Genomic DNA, 16336 nt, shown 5'->3' with positions numbered 1-16336 from the left:
ACACCATTGATAAGTATAGACTTTGAAAAGAAGTCTGTTGCTAAGACAATATTCAAAATTTCTGTGTGTATGCACTGATGAGAAATTGAATTGGAAGAAACACACTGATGATCTGTTGAAGCATTTACATTCAGCTACTTAAGCTATTAGGGTCATTGCAAATTTTGTACAAATATATTAATAAATTAGCATAGTATACCTATTTTCATTCACTGCTTTCATATGGCATCATATTTTGGTATAATTCACCATTAAGAGAAAAAGTATTCATTGCACAAAGGCATGTAATCAGAATAATAGCTGAATAATAGCTGGAGCCCACCCAAGATCACCTTGCAGACATTTTATTTAAGGAACTTGGAATTTTCACAGTACCTTCATAATACATATATTCACTTATTAAATTTGTTATTAATAAACTACATACAAAAATAACAGCAAAGCGTGCAGCTAAAACACTAGGAGAAAGGATGACCTTCACTAATCTGTGTTAAATATGTCTTTAGCACAGAAAGGGGTGAATTATTCTGCCACAAAAGTCTTTGGTCATTTGTCAAATAGCATTAAAGGCCTAATAGATAGCCAAAACGCACACACACACACACACACACACACACACACACACACACACACACACACACACACACACAGACACACACACACTTACTTAATGAAAATCTGTGTTAAGCTGACACATTCCACATTGTTACAAAATGTCATATTCATGATCTATGGAACAAGTATTAATGCAATGTAATGTTATAAAGTTTATAGTTTTGTTCAGGTAATTTGTTAGCCAGTCCTTAAGAAAGAAGGCAAGAGAGAATCTCACTTCTAGTTTTCAGTTGCCTCTGCCTTACCTATCTTTAGTAAGTATACAACTTGAACATGCTTTAGGTTTTCTGGAAAAATGCTTGAACTAAAGGGCTCATTTATTGTGTTTGTTGATGAGGCTTGTGTGCTCTCCATGCACACTTTCAGAACAGGTACTGGAGCCTGATTTATACTATTGCTGATTTCTTGCTATGTCTTCCCAACTTCAAGCTCTCTCATGGGGTATTATCACTGTGCTTGCTGAATTAAGTTATTGTGTGTGCGTGTGCTACATCTGTTTTAGGGACTTCTGTGTAACTTGCTATTTGGGGAGCAAAATAACTGGTGATGGTCGAAGTAGAGAGAATATAAAATGTAGACTGGCAATGACAAGGAAAACGTATCTTAAGAAGAGAAATTTGTTAACATCGAGTATTGATTTAAGTGTCAGGAAGTCGTTTCTCAAAGTATTTGTATGGAGTGTAGCCATGTATGGAAATGAAACGTGGATGATAAATAGCTTAGACAAGAAGAGAATAGAAGCTTTCTAAATGCGGTGCTACAGAAGAATGCTGAAGATTAGATGGGTTGATCACATAACTAATGAGGAGGTGTTGAATAGGATTGGGGAGAAGAGAAGCTTGTGGCATAACTTGACCAGTAGAAGGGATCGGTTCGTAGGACATGTTCTGAGGCATCAAGGGATCACCAATTTAGTATTGGAGGGCAGTGTGGAGGGTAAAAATCGTAGAGGGAGACCAAGAGATGAATACACTAAACAGATTCTGAAGGATGTAGGTTGCAGTAAGTACTGGGAGATGAAGAAGCTTGCGCAGGATAGAGTAGCATGGAGAGCTGCATCAAACCAGTCTCAGGACTGAAGACCACAACAACAACAACTGTTATCTATCTATTTTCCTTAGCTGATGCTGTAGAAGTTGATGCTTTTGGACATGTTTCCTCAAAAACTGTTTTAAACAATATGCAGAAATTAGAGAACTTATCATCCAATATCTTTTTCACGCATATTACATCCCAGGTTTTATTTGCTAATGCACTAGAAAAAATAAGTATTATACTTTCAGTGTATAAATAGTTTACAATTACCCTTTTTGATATCTGCAAGGACGTGGTCTAAAAAGAGATGATGAACTTTTTGATACCCTATTAGCAGTGTTTACCATTTGAGCCATGACAAAAATGTTCAAAATGTTTAGGAAGGCATTAATATTTTGGCTCTCGTCACCTGTGTTGATTTTCATGTCTCCACATAATATTATGTTAGTTTTGGAGGCAGAGACTCTTCCCAGAACTTCAATTAATTTGTCAAATACACCATCCACATTACTACTAGATAAGTAGTACACACACAGGATGATTCACTTCTTACAGATGCCTAGCTTTGTTAGTACATCAGCTGCCAGTTCAAAATGTTGGTCTACACTAATTGTGACAAGATCTTCTCTAGCATTAAAACATGTGCCACCTCTGATGTAAACACGCAACCCCACACCCTTAAGATAGGTCTACAGTAGCAGCTTGCCCTTGCACGTATGGTGCATTTCAGTATCTCTTCGCCAGTGGACATATTCCACCCTGCTGTTCAGAGACTGTAATTTGACTTCAAGCTGGACTGTGGAATACATAATTCCAAGCAAATTTCTATGGTATTTGGGCATTCCAGTGTGGAACATTGTGTTTTCTGTATACATGATGAAGAAATCTCTAAACTGGTTGGGATACTTTTAAAGTAAAAGGAGCTTATTACAGTTAAAAAAGGGCTTAGTGTTCTAGCTCATGACAACAGATATGGAAACATCTGTGGCCCCACACTCACCTGCTATTCTTTCACTAATCTCCCTTTCCCAGTCCTATTGAGGTGCCAACCACGCCTCGTGTAGCACCAGTGGCATTGGTACAATATGTCCCAAGTCATCAGTCATCAGCACAATCTACCACTTGACACTGACTTGCCAAATGGCATTGCCAAGATCAGGTTGTCAATGACTTTAGAAAAGCTCAACCATTATCACAATGGTGCAACCATTTAGGGAAGCCATCTTATTTAGCTCACCATCCATGTTGTATGCCTTGTCCCTAGCCAAGCTGTCCCTGCCTGACCCACTATCAGTACTACCTGATCACCTGTTGTGAAACCCTTACACATAAGACCTAAACCCTTAATCACCTGACTCCGTCCAATACTTAGTCTGAAAATTCTGGTGACATGATATTCCTCCCCAAATTCTCCTGTATTTTCAGACCTGTAGATCTGCTACGACTGCTGTCTAGCAGTGGTACTCATTTATTCCTAAGATTTGAACTTTTCTTGTCCTTTCTACTCACAGGCAGAGCCCACTGCACATTTCCCACTCCTTTGCCATCTTCAGGTTTCTTCCCCCTCAACTCCAGCTGCTGGAAACTATTTTTTGTAGGCACAACAATACTGTCAGACTGAATCCTCAACTTCTTAGGTTTCCTGCCAACTTGCAGTTCCCAAACCACCATCCTTCATCTTTACTAGCTCTCTTGTAGCTTGATCGCAATGTGCATGAAGGGCACAGATCTTACTTTCCTGTTCCTCTGTTCACATATTCCTGCTGCAAATTATGTAGTTCCAGAAGAGGCCATTAATGACCTAACCTCTAATAATGTGCCAAGTTCACTAGTAGTGTGAATTCAGTAATACCAAACATATGTAAACAAAACAATATGCTCAAATCACACCTAACAGAAATTCTAAACAACATGATGCATAGACACAAAATATTCACTTTTGTGACTAGAAGAAAGACGCTAGTGTGGTTATTCACTGCAAAATTGTACAAAAAAATACATTTAGTTGTGCAAAGTTTGTAACTAATACTGGATTCAGTATGTACACAAAAGTCAGACCTAGGTAAAAACTATGTGAAATTCAGTGTGCATGTAGACCTTCAATATAATAAGCAAGAAATGTACCAAAAAAGGCATTCAAAACCTGAAACAGAACAAAAAAATACAATAAAATGTCATGTTTTGATGAGCACTGTAATCACTCAGCACTTTGCCATCATCTTCCTAAAAAATTATAGTTTAAATTAAATGTTGTGATTATCAGTTTTAAGAATATTGATAAAGAAGTGTAATTAAATTGTAAAAATATTTCTGTATATACCACTTTATGTACTGGCTGTGTGTATAGTGTAGCAAAAACTTATGTTAAACTGATATGTTCCACATCATTACGAAATGCCATATTCATGATCTAGGGAACAAGTATTAATGTAATGTGAATGTAATGTTATTTTGCAGCAGGTGATCAGATTGACTAATGGATCAGTTGCTGAGAGCAATGATCTGCAACAACAAAACTGAGCAGATTTGTACCCCCAATCACAACAAAATAACTAGAAAAATTAATCAGAGAAATGAAAAACAAACAATTCACTCCTGTAGACACTACATCTAGCAAAGTTCTGAAATACTTCTACAAACCTATAACTCAAGTACTGAGTTACGTATTCAGTAAATTAGATTTAAATATGCTGCTGCTAAATTATTTTTAAAGAAAGTTGATAAAACAGAAATATCCAACAATCATCCAGTTTCACTAGAAATGTTTATTAAGTTCTTGAAAAACTCACGTACAACAGGATTATAAAACATCTTAATGGTGGTAGGATTCTCAACAAAAGTCAATTTGTATTCCAAAAAGGTATTGCAAATGAACTGACTGTGTCCTCATATTTTGTAAATCCAGTTTTAGAGTCCACCAATTATAAAATGTCAACAGTGGAGATATTTTGCAACCTCTCTAAAGCACTGACTGTGAAAACAAAAATTACTCAAGGAACCTGAATATTATAGCTTAAGTGGAAAATGTGAGATGTGGCTTCAGTTGTATTTAAATGGCAGGAGACAGGAGATTTTTGTCAACAGTGCAGGTGGAACACTGGCAATATAACTTGTGGGGTATAGCAGGGCTCTGTGTTGGGTCCTTTTTCTATATTGTCATAAATCATCTTCCTATCTATACAGGCCAAAAAGCATATTTTACTGTATTTACTCATGGGGCCACCTTTCTGACTGACAAATCCCTGCCTCAATAGCAGTCTAAACAGTACTTTAATTAATTAATTTATTTATTTATTTATCATGTTCTGAGGATCCCATTAAGATGGAGCAGATGCAGGGCTGTGGAATGAGTTAAGCTGCATGGTAAAGTAAGACAAGGTCATTATAGAAATCTAATCTGTATACTGTTTTAACAATAATCTAGTACTATACAATTCTGCTTAATCATATTCACATTTATGATATCTGGATTTAGATCAGCAAATAAGTATGGAAGCTGCTAATTTGAAAAAAAAAGCTACTGCCTCCATATTTTTACTACACAGCTGCACTTTTTTCTGCTGTTGAAAGCTTAATATTTATTAGTGTTAACTGACTAAAAGTATTTTGAAAAATATTTCTGTAGCATTAGCTACTGAGTCCTATTTATAGTGTATATTTGTCATACAGGTTTACTTCGGAATTCTTACTTGTCATATGGCTAACAGAACCTTTCAGTTCATGAATGTGTATGTTTAAATGGACTGTAGAAAGAAGGGCTCTTGAATTTCTTAATGCCATGCTTTATTTTAGATGGGAAGTGATTCAATATCTTACCACCAGGGTATATAATGCCATACTGAATCCTGGACATGGAGACAAGCTCTAACTGAAAATTATATTTGTGCCTTTTATTGTGACTGAGTATATCGAAGTTCAACTGAAACTTATTTTCAACATCAGCAGCAAAAACCATTAAGAAGTAAAGTGAGTGTAAGAATTCTATGATCCTGAGAGGTTCCTATAAGATGTGCCATTATTTCCTTTACACAATATCTTTATTACATGCTTCTTCTGGGCAAACACTTTATTTACTTTATTATGAAAATGAAAGTTGCTACTCACCATATAGCAGAGATGCTGAGTCGCAGATAGGCACAACGAAAGAACTGTCACAAATAAAGCTTTTGGCCAGTAAGCCTTCCATCAATAAAAGATCACACACACACACACACACACACAAAAGCAACTCATGCACATGATGGCAGTCTCAGGCAACTGAAACTGCCAGTGTGGCTTCAGTTTTCTGAGACTGCAGTTGCATGTGTTAGGTGTGTGTGTGTGTGTGTGTGTGTGTGTGTGTGTGTGTGTGTGTGTGTGTGTTTGTGTGTCACTTGTTGATGAAGGCATTACTGGCCGAAAGCTGTATTTGTGACAGTCTTTTTTGTTGTATCTATCTGCGAGTCAGCATCTCCGCTATATGGTGAGTAAGAACTTTCCTTTTCATAATACTGTTACATTCCATCTTGGATTTTTTCCATTGTTTGACTTTATTTACTTTTTTACATTGCCCAGTAAGGTAATTCTGTGAGGCAACAGCGAGTGAAAATGCTCAAGATAAGCAAATACTCTTGTCTTTAGGTCAAAACAATGACAGATGTTTCTAAGGCCATAACTTACTAAACTGAGTGTCTTGATTAGTTTATTCACATGTTGACTTCATTTTAACTTATTAGCCAGCTATGCCCCAAGGAACGCACTGTGCTTTATACAGTTTATTAACATCAATCTCTACTTCTGGTACTAAAAGGATAGTTACTTGTCTGAAACTGCATTTTATGAGTCTTTGTGAGATTAAGACAAACTATTAGCTGTGAACTACCTGAAGGCTTGTTCAGCAATCATCTGGGTTGTATATGTTACTTTTGTGTCATCAGCAAACATTGCCATTTTTGGACTGGCTTTTAAAGTCAATAGATCATTTATATATGTCACAAACAAGAGTGGGCCCTGTACCAACTGCTGTGACACAATATGTTCAGTTCTCCCATACTGATGCTATTCATGCACCCAAGATACAGTTTCTTAATGCGGTCATCTCCTTTCTCTTAAATAGATAAGATTCCACCCATGCAACAGGGATACTAGTAATGTCACAACACTTCATTTGCTAAGTAGAATTTTTTGGTCCATACAATCCAAAGCTTCGGCGAGGTCACAGAACATGCCACCAGGATAATTTTTCTTGTCTAGTTCTGCTGTCAATTCATTTGTGAATTCTGTTATTGCCATGTGTCTGGAGAATCCTCTGCAAAAGCCAAATTATGTGCTTAACAAGTCCTAGTCACTTTAAATGAGTCAGTTTTCTTTTGTAGACCACTTTCTGAACTACTTTTGAAGAGACTAGAAGAACTGAAATAAGTTTGTAATTACAGTTGGTTTACTTATCTCCAAGCTTTGCAGAAGGAGGATTTTACCTGACAGACCTAAATGTGAAGTTTTCTAGTAACACCTAAGTCACTGACTGATAACAAGGTTAGCTTAATATTGTCAGTACCGCACAAGGTTTTAATGTTCTGCTAGAAGCACCATCATAAAAAGCAGGACTACTACTTTATGATCTGAGTATTCTGTAATCTTCTTAGAGGCTTGAGATTCTTCAGTTTCTTTGGGTGTACTAGTTAACTGGACAGTCCATCAGTGTTCTACTGGTTCACAGAGTCCAGCGGGCCAACACCGAACCCCTTAATCTGGCAAAAAATTGTACTACGCAATTCCACACTAATAAAAATGACTTTCAGATATCACAAGCTGAGATCAATGGTCATACACTGGATGAAGCTCGCTGTGTAAAGTTCCTGATTATGGTATCAAGAAGCGTAATAACCTGAGCTTGTGAAACTGTATGTATAAAAAAGCTCAGCTCTCCTTATTTTGCATTCTGAAATCTCTCACTCTGTTGCCCTGTACAAAAGATTGCTATCATACTTTGTACACTTCCACTCAGTCCTTCTGCAGCATATTTTGTTGGGTCATGGCAGCTAAGGTGAAAACAGTGTTTAGTTTAGAGAAATGCACAATTAGAATGTAGTGTACAGTTGTTAACCAAACAACTCGTAGAATTCTCTCCATGGAACTAGTGATTCATACCGTTACATGCCCATACATATACCTCATAATGGCATTTGTGATTAAAAATGATGGTGAATTAAGGATGAATTATTCAATTCACATTCACAGTTCTAAAAAATTGAAATAAGTTACATCTAGACATATGTCCCTCTATGGATCACAATGGAATTTTATATTCTAGTGCAAAAGTCTGCCGGCTAGGGTGGCCGAGCAGTTCTAGGTGCTACCGTCTGGAACCTCGCGACCGCTATGGTCACAGGTTCGAATCCTGCCTCAGGCATGGGTGTGTGTGATGTCCTTAGGTTATTTAGGTTTAAGTAGTTCTAGGGGACTGATGACCTCAGAAGTTAAGTCCCATAGTGCTCGGAGCCATTTGAAACATTTTTTGCAAAAGTGAATAACAGGTTGCCATTGAACCAGTTGACATCAAACAGGAAATTGAAAACTTTAGCCACTCCTAGAATATACCTGGATATTTGGACTCATGGATTTAAAACTCTAATATTTGAAACAATGGAAACTCCAGGTAGGAATATCAACAACGTAGGAAAAGGCAGACTGATACTTACTATAAAGAAAACACTTTAAGTTGCAGACAGGTGCATTTAAAAGACAGTTACATAAAGCTTTCAGTCACAGCGTTCTTCAGGAAAATAGAAACAAACATCGTTCATACACACAAGCAAGCACACCTCATGCACACATGACCATCAACAGCAGCATCTCCAGCCTGAGATTGAGAGGACCCAACAGCACTGTCATCAGCCCCATGACCTAGGATGGCAGGGATCTATGAAGGTACTCTGCAAGCCACAGTAGGGTGCATGCTGGAGGTATCCTGTACCATTACTAGTCATTTACTTTCCTGTTCCACTCACAAATTTAGCGAGAAAAAATGACTGTCTACATGCCTCAATATGAACCCTAATTTCTGGTATCATATCTTCGTGGTCCTTCCATGCAATATATGTTGGCAGCATAGAATCATTTGACAGTCAGCTTCAAATGCTGGTTCTCTCAATTTTCTCAACAGTGTTTCTCAAAAAGAATGTCTCCTTCTCTCCAGGGATTCCCATTTTAGTTCCTGAAGTATCTCTGTAACAATTACATATTGTTTTCACTTACTGGCAACAAATCTAGCAGCCCACCTCTGAATTGCTTTGATGTCTTCCTTCAATCTGGGTGCGGATCCCTAATATTCAGGAAGAACTCAAGAATAGGTTTCACCAGGATCCTATATGTGATGTCCTTCACAGGTGAACCACTCTTTCCTAAAATTCTCCCAAAAAAAGTGATGTTGAACACTCGCCTCCCCTACCACAGTTCCCACATGGTCATTCCTTTTTGTATCACTTTTCATCATTACACCCAGATATTTAAGCAGCTTGATTGTGTCAAGAAGGACACTAGTAATACTGTATCGGAACATTACAGGTTTGTTCATCCTAGTCATCCAAATTAACTTACAATTTTCCACATTTAGAGCTAGCTGCCATTTGTCATACCAACTGGAAGTTTTGTCTAAATCATCTTGTATCCTTCTATAATCACTCAACTTTGAAGAGTTACTGTACACCGCAGAATCAGCAGCAAATAACTGCACATTGTTACCCATCCTGCATGCCAAATAATTCAAACTTTTATTATGTTCTTTTCACAATTCAGGTTGTGGTTTCCAAGTTTCTTTATTTAACTGATAATGTAGCTTTACAGCTGATTCCCAACTCATAAATTAATACTGAGTAAACGTCTTTTTCCCCCAGATGTCTGACGATGCTCATGTGAGAGTGAAACACACCCCAAATTAAATAAATAAAAAACTATTTTTCAACCGAGACCGCCTATTCTTTCTTGAACATCTCAGGAGCCAAAAGATGGAGTGGTGTGATTTTCATCGTTCTCTGCCTAGTTGGGCAGTAAAAGAAGAAGCTTATTTATTTTGTAATCTGAAGCTCAAATTTATGAAAGCGAGTTTCCACACTGTCTTTATAAGTGTTCTATAAGCGATAACTTATACCTGTCAATGTACTTAGATACTTGAGGGTTGATAATTTTGGTAGTTCTTCCCCTACCATGTTTATGTGCGCTATGACAATCATTGCCAATGAAATCAAACAATGGCGCATTAGGAAGAGTGTGTTAAAGCCTTGGCTCTTCCAGCCTATTTCAAGTTGACAAGCTTCTTATCAAATGACTTTTTGATAATATGATTTGCATTGTTAATAACATGATATGGGAGACAGGCCAGCACACAAGGAGAGCTCAGGACAACTAATTAATGTGTCTTAGAAAAGCGTATAAAAAGGATGAGAGAGTAGGTTCTAAGCTGCCACTCACCCAGCTTTCATTTTGCTGAACCATCTCTGAACCTTAGTGACAAGTCTGACAGTCATCAAACTAGGGTTCTGTATAAGAGGCCAAAGCATCAAGTTCGACCAGAGTTGAATGATAAAATAGAGACCTTCCTCTCGGTTGATTTCAAGCTTGTTGATAAAGCCCTCACCGAAAAAGATGAGAAACTTCATCTTAGTGCAAAAGCTAGTAGTATTATACATAAGGCAATGAATAAATCTGTCCTCTCTTTTGAACAATATGTCCTTAGATTGGTCGCCATAAAGCTTAATTGGGAAGAAGCTATTATTGTTAGCTAGTAAATGGTTCAAATGGCTCTGAGCACTATGGGACTCAACTGCTGAGGTCATTAGTCCCCTAGAACTTAGAACTAGTTAAACCTAACTAACCTAAGGACATCACAAACATCCATGCCCGAGGCAGGATTCGAACCTGCGACCATAGCGGTCTCGCGGTTCCAGACTGCAGCGCCTTTAACCGCACGGCCACTTCGGCCGGCAGTTAGCTAGTACCAACAGACAATGGAAACACTGGAGTGTTACTCTATAGGAAGGGTTATGGGAGACTAGAATGCAGGTGAAGGGGAAGGAATAGTAGAGAAGGTTACAGGAGAAAATGGGCTTTGGACAAGGAATGAGAGAGGGGAAAGACTAATTGAGTTCTGTAACAAATTTCAGCTGGTAATCGCAAATGAATACTCTGTTCAAGAATCACAAGAGGAGGAGGTATACTCGGCAAAGTCTGGGTGATATGAGATGATTTCAGTTACATTGCGTGATGGTCAGAGAGATTCAGAAATCAGATCTGGATTGTAAGATTTTTCCAGGAGCAGATACAGACACAGATCACAATTTAGTGGTGATGAAAAGTAGGTTGAAGTTTAAGAGATCAGTCAGGAAGAATCAATTTGCAAAAAAGTGTGATACAGAAGTACGAAATAATGACAAGATATGCTTTAAGTTCTCTAAGGTTGTAGATACAGCAAAGAAGAATAGCTCAGTAGGCAGTACAGCTGAAGAGGAATGGACATCTCTAAAAAAGGCCACCACATAAGTTGGAAAGAAAAACATAACTACAAAGTAGGTAGCTGCAAAGAAACCATGGATAACAGAAGAAATATTTCAGTTGATCAATGAAAGAAGGAAGTACAAACATGTTCAGGGAAATTCAGGAATACAGAGATATAAGTCACTGAGGAATGAGATGAACAGAAAGCGCAGGGAAGCTAAGATGAAATGGATGCATGAGAAATGTAAAGCAACAGAAAAAGAAATGACTGTTGGAAGGAAAGACTCACCATATAGGAATGTCAAAACAACTTTCTGTGAAGTTAAAAGCAAGGGTGGTAACATTAAGAGTGCAACAGGCATTCCATTGTTAAATGCAGAGGAGAAAGTGGATAGGTGGAAAAAGTATACTGAAGGCCTCTATGAGGGGGAAGATTTGTCTGATGTTATAAAAGAGGTAACTGGAGTGGCTTTAGAAGAGATAGGGGATCCAGTATTAGAATCAGAATTTACAAGAGCTTTGGAGGACTTAAGATCAAATAAGGCAGATGGGACAGATAACTTTCCATCACAATTTCTAAAATCAGTGGGGGAAGTGGCAACAGAACAAATATTCACATTGGTTTGTAGAATGCATGAAACTGGTGACGTACCATCCGACTTTCAAAAAAATATCATCCACACAACTTCATAGACTGCAAGAGCTGACACATGTGTGAATTACCGAACAATCAGCTTAACAGCTCATGCATCCAAGTTGCTGACAAGAATAATATGCAAAAGGATGCAAAGAAAACTGAGGACATGTTAAATGACTATCCTTGTGGATTTAAGAAAGGTAAAGGCACCAAGGAGGCAATTCCAACACTGTGGTTGGTAATGGAAGCAAGACTAAAGAAAAATCTAGACACGTGCATGGAATCTGTCGACCCAGAAAAACTATTCAACAATGTTCATTGTGCAAGACGTTCAAAATCCTGAGAAAAATAGGTGTAAGCTATAGGGAGAGATGGGTAATACACATTGTAAATAAGTATTACAGTAGTTGTATTACATGTTTATTACCTTATAAATAAACAAAAAACTTTTTTATTTTAAATTCAGTGCATTAGTATTTGTAAAATGACTCTTAGTGTTCATTAAAAAATGACGATCATTCCACTTGGGACCTGTGGAATGGTACATTAGCTTACTTGTTTTAGTTGTAAATATTTGTCGTGTAGTGTTGTTTTTCTGACATGTTCCACATCCTGGAGGACCTCCTCACTACGGATCAATTGGAATGAAAGTAAATCTAATCTAATCTAATCTAAACAATATGTACAAGAGCCATGAGGGAATAATAAGAGTAGACAACTAAGAACAAACTGCTCGGATTAAGTAGTGTGTAAGACAGGGATGTAGTCTTTCGCTCCTAATGTTTAATTTGTACATTGAAAAAGTAATTATGGAAATCAAAGAAAGGTTCAAGAGTGGAATTAAAATTCAAAGTGAAAGGACATTAATGATAAGATTCCCTGATGACATTGCTATACTGAATGAAAGAGCCAAAGAAACAGGCACACCTGCTTAATAATGTGTAGGGCCCCCCACAAGCACACAGAAGTGCTGCAACATATGTGGCATGGACGCAACAGATATATGAAGTAGTGCTAAAGGGAATTGACAGCACAAATCCTGCAGGGCTGTCCATAAATCCGTAAGAGTGCAAGGGGCAGAGATCTCTTCTAAACAACACATTGCAAGGCATCTCAGATATGCTCAATAATGTTAAAGTCTGGGAAGTTTGTTGGCCAGGAAAGTGTTTGAACTCAGAAGAGTGTTCCTGGAGCCACTCTGTAGTGATTCTGGATGAGCTGGGTGTTGTGTTGTCTTGCCGGAATTTCCCAAGTCTGTGGGAATGTGCAATGGACATGAATGGATGCAGGTGATCTGACAGGATGCTTATGTATGTGTCACCTGTCAGAATGGTATCTAGATGTATCAGGGGTTCCATATCCATGTAACTGCACACCATCACAGGGCCTCCACCAGCCCAAACAGTCCCTTGCTGACATCCATGGTCCATGGATTCATTAGGTTGTCTCCATACCTGTACATGTCCATCTGCTCAATGCAATTTCAAACAAGATTCATCTGATGGGCCCAAGTGAGGAGTAAAGCTTTGTCTCATGCAGTCATCAAGGGCACATGAGTAGGCCTTCAACTCCTAAAGTCCATATTGATGATGTTTTGTTGAATGGCTTGCACGTTGACATTTGTTGATGGCCCAGCACTGAAACCTGCAGCAATTTGTGGAAGGGTTGCACTTCTGTCATGTTGAACGATTCTCTTCAGTTGTCATGGGTCTCGTTCTTGCAGGATCTTTTTCCAGATGCAGCGATGTCAGAGATTTGATGTTTTACCAGATTTATGATAGCCATGGTACTCTCATGAAATGGTCATACGGGAAAATCTCCATTTCATTGCTACCTCAGAGATGCTGCATCCCATCACTCATGCACTGACTATAACACCACGTTCACAATCACTTAAATGTTGATAACCTGCTGTTGTAGCAGCAGTAACTGATCTATCGACAGCACCAGACACTTGTTTTCTTATAAAGGCATTACCAACCGCAGCGCCGTATTCTGCCTGTTTATATGTCTCTATAATGAAGATGCATGCCTATACCAGCTTCTTTGGTGCTTCAGTGTACATGATCTGACTAATGGAATTAACTGTCTAATGAGTACAGAATATGGATTGAGAATAAATTGAAGAAAGACAAAAGAAACGAAAACAGCAATAAACTTAACATCAGGATTGATAGTCACAAAGTAGATGAAGTTAAGGAATTCTGATACCTAGGCAGCAAAATAACCAATGATAGACATAGAAAGGAGGACTTCAAAAGCAGACTAGCACTGACAAAAAGGATATTTCTGGCCAAGAGAAGTCTTTTAGTATCTAACACAGGCCTTAATTTGAGGAAGAAATATCTGAGAATGTATGTTTGGAGCACATCAGGGTATGGCAGTGAAACATGGACTGTGGGAAAAACAAAACAGAAGAGAATCAAAGCATCTGAGATGTGGTGCTACTGACAAATGTTGAAAATTAGATGGATTGACTTTAGTAAGGAATCTGAGAGGAAAGGAATATGTGGAAAACACTGACAAACAGAAGGGACAGGATGATATAACATGTGGTATTAGAGGGAGCTGTAGAGAGCAAAAACTGTAGAGGAAGACAGAGATTGGAATACAGCCAGCAAATAATTGAGGATGTAGATTTCAAGTGCCACTCTGAGGTGAAGAGGATGACACAGGAAAACTGAGAAGTCAAAATAAATAAATAAATAACATTGAAAAATTATTAAACCTTTTTGTGGAAAATTTTATCCATGCAATAGGATTTGATCCCACATTGGAATACGATAAATCCCATAAGGTGCAGCTTGACGATTGTCAATATGCAATTCACCCGAATGACCTATATAAGTTGGAAGTGATAAATCCTAAGACTACTGTTCATGCATAAGTTAAAACTCATAAACCTGGCCTTCATGTCTGCATCATAGTTAATGGAATTGGATGTGCAGGATATCATGCCTCAATGTTTCTATTCAATGTGCTGAAAGATAGAGTTACATTTACTGACTCATTTTCGTTGCGCAGTAGGAAACATCTAGTCCAGTTGCTCCAATATTGTACATTTTCTGATGGCTACATTCTTCTTTCTCTTGATATAAAAGATCTCAACACTGGTACTAATGTTACTCTTATAGAAATGATTGGTATCCTACAGAACTCCGTGCTCAATAATCCATCTGTTATCAGTGAGGAAGTGGATGAGATAATCCCTTCTTCAGTTAGTTACTTTGCATAACTATTTTTAATTTGATATTAATATTTTTAAGCAAGCCAATAACCTAGCTATGGGGAATTGTCTCTCACGCTTTCTCACCGATATATTCCCAAGCAGTACCAAAAATGGGTATTATACCCGTGTTACTGCTTCGAACTTCCAGAGCCGTTTTCATAGAAGATATGTCGATTACATATTGTTCATTTTTAAAGGCCAGGGAGTGGACGTTGTTGCCATTTTACTCGAATTTAATGATCTTGACCATAAATTGCATTTTACTCATGAAGTCATGTATCAGCAGGGTCTAAATTACATTTTATCCATGAAGCCATGGATCAGCAGGGTGTACTAAATTACTTAGTTAATAATAAAGTGTATTATGATATTTATAGGAAACCTACCACTACATGTTCAGTAATTCATGTTACATCAGCACAAGAAGGCAGTATTTGGGAGTTAAGCTTCTTTAGGTCAGAAATTGCTTGAATGCTTGAAGTTCTCCTCTCCTTGGAATATATCGAAAAAAGAGATTAGCAACCTTTTGTATAGAGCACACAAAAATGATTTTAGTACATCTTTGGTCAAATACAATGGATTCCAGGAATGAGAGGAACTCAGGCCTATGAGTTCACAACCACAAACAGATGATGCTGATGGGCATTAGCTACCCATTTCTTGGGCCCCTTTTGTTATGACTTGTCCAAACCATTTAGGAATACTAAGATACAAATTGTGTTCTTTAGAAACATGGGAACACAGTTCCTGATTCTTTACAATCAGATACCTAAATCTTTCCCCTTCTCCAGTTCGCGAATATATAAAATTAAGTATATATAAAATTGTGATGCACACTATATCGACCAAGTGTGGAGGTCCTTTACAGCCCATTTCAATGAGCATCTTTTAACAAAAAAAGGGCAAATTAAAAATATTTTCCATTCCTGCAGCATTTTAAAACTTCTTGTCATAGCGCACCATCCATAAATGATCTCGATGTTTTGCATGTTGTGCAAAAAGGCAGGAAGAGGAACATCCTCGAAGAATGTGCAATTTTGAAGAGAGTCTATTTTTAAGAGCCCAGGCCTGCTCAGCGAACAACTGATCTTTCATAATCAAGGTTACTTTGGGGCTATGATGTTACTTTTTAAATAAATGTCTATGTACACATATCTTTGGTATGGTTTGGTGGTGCTTCCTTGTTTTTATCAAATTTAGTGGATCTAAGTATGTTGTTACTCTGTAAGTACATTCTGTGTCTTCCAGTTTGGTGGTGCCACCTGCTACAGTGTTGGTTACTTTGATTTATAGCTCTGTAGGAGTAACTGTAGCCTAAACATGAGCCATAAGGACGCTTTATACACCTA

The sequence above is a fragment of the Schistocerca serialis genome, chromosome 4, assembly GCF_023864345.2.
Source record: "Schistocerca serialis cubense isolate TAMUIC-IGC-003099 chromosome 4, iqSchSeri2.2, whole genome shotgun sequence".
Classification (NCBI taxonomy): domain Eukaryota; kingdom Metazoa; phylum Arthropoda; class Insecta; order Orthoptera; family Acrididae; genus Schistocerca; species Schistocerca serialis.
This window is presented reverse-complemented; position numbering follows the sequence as displayed.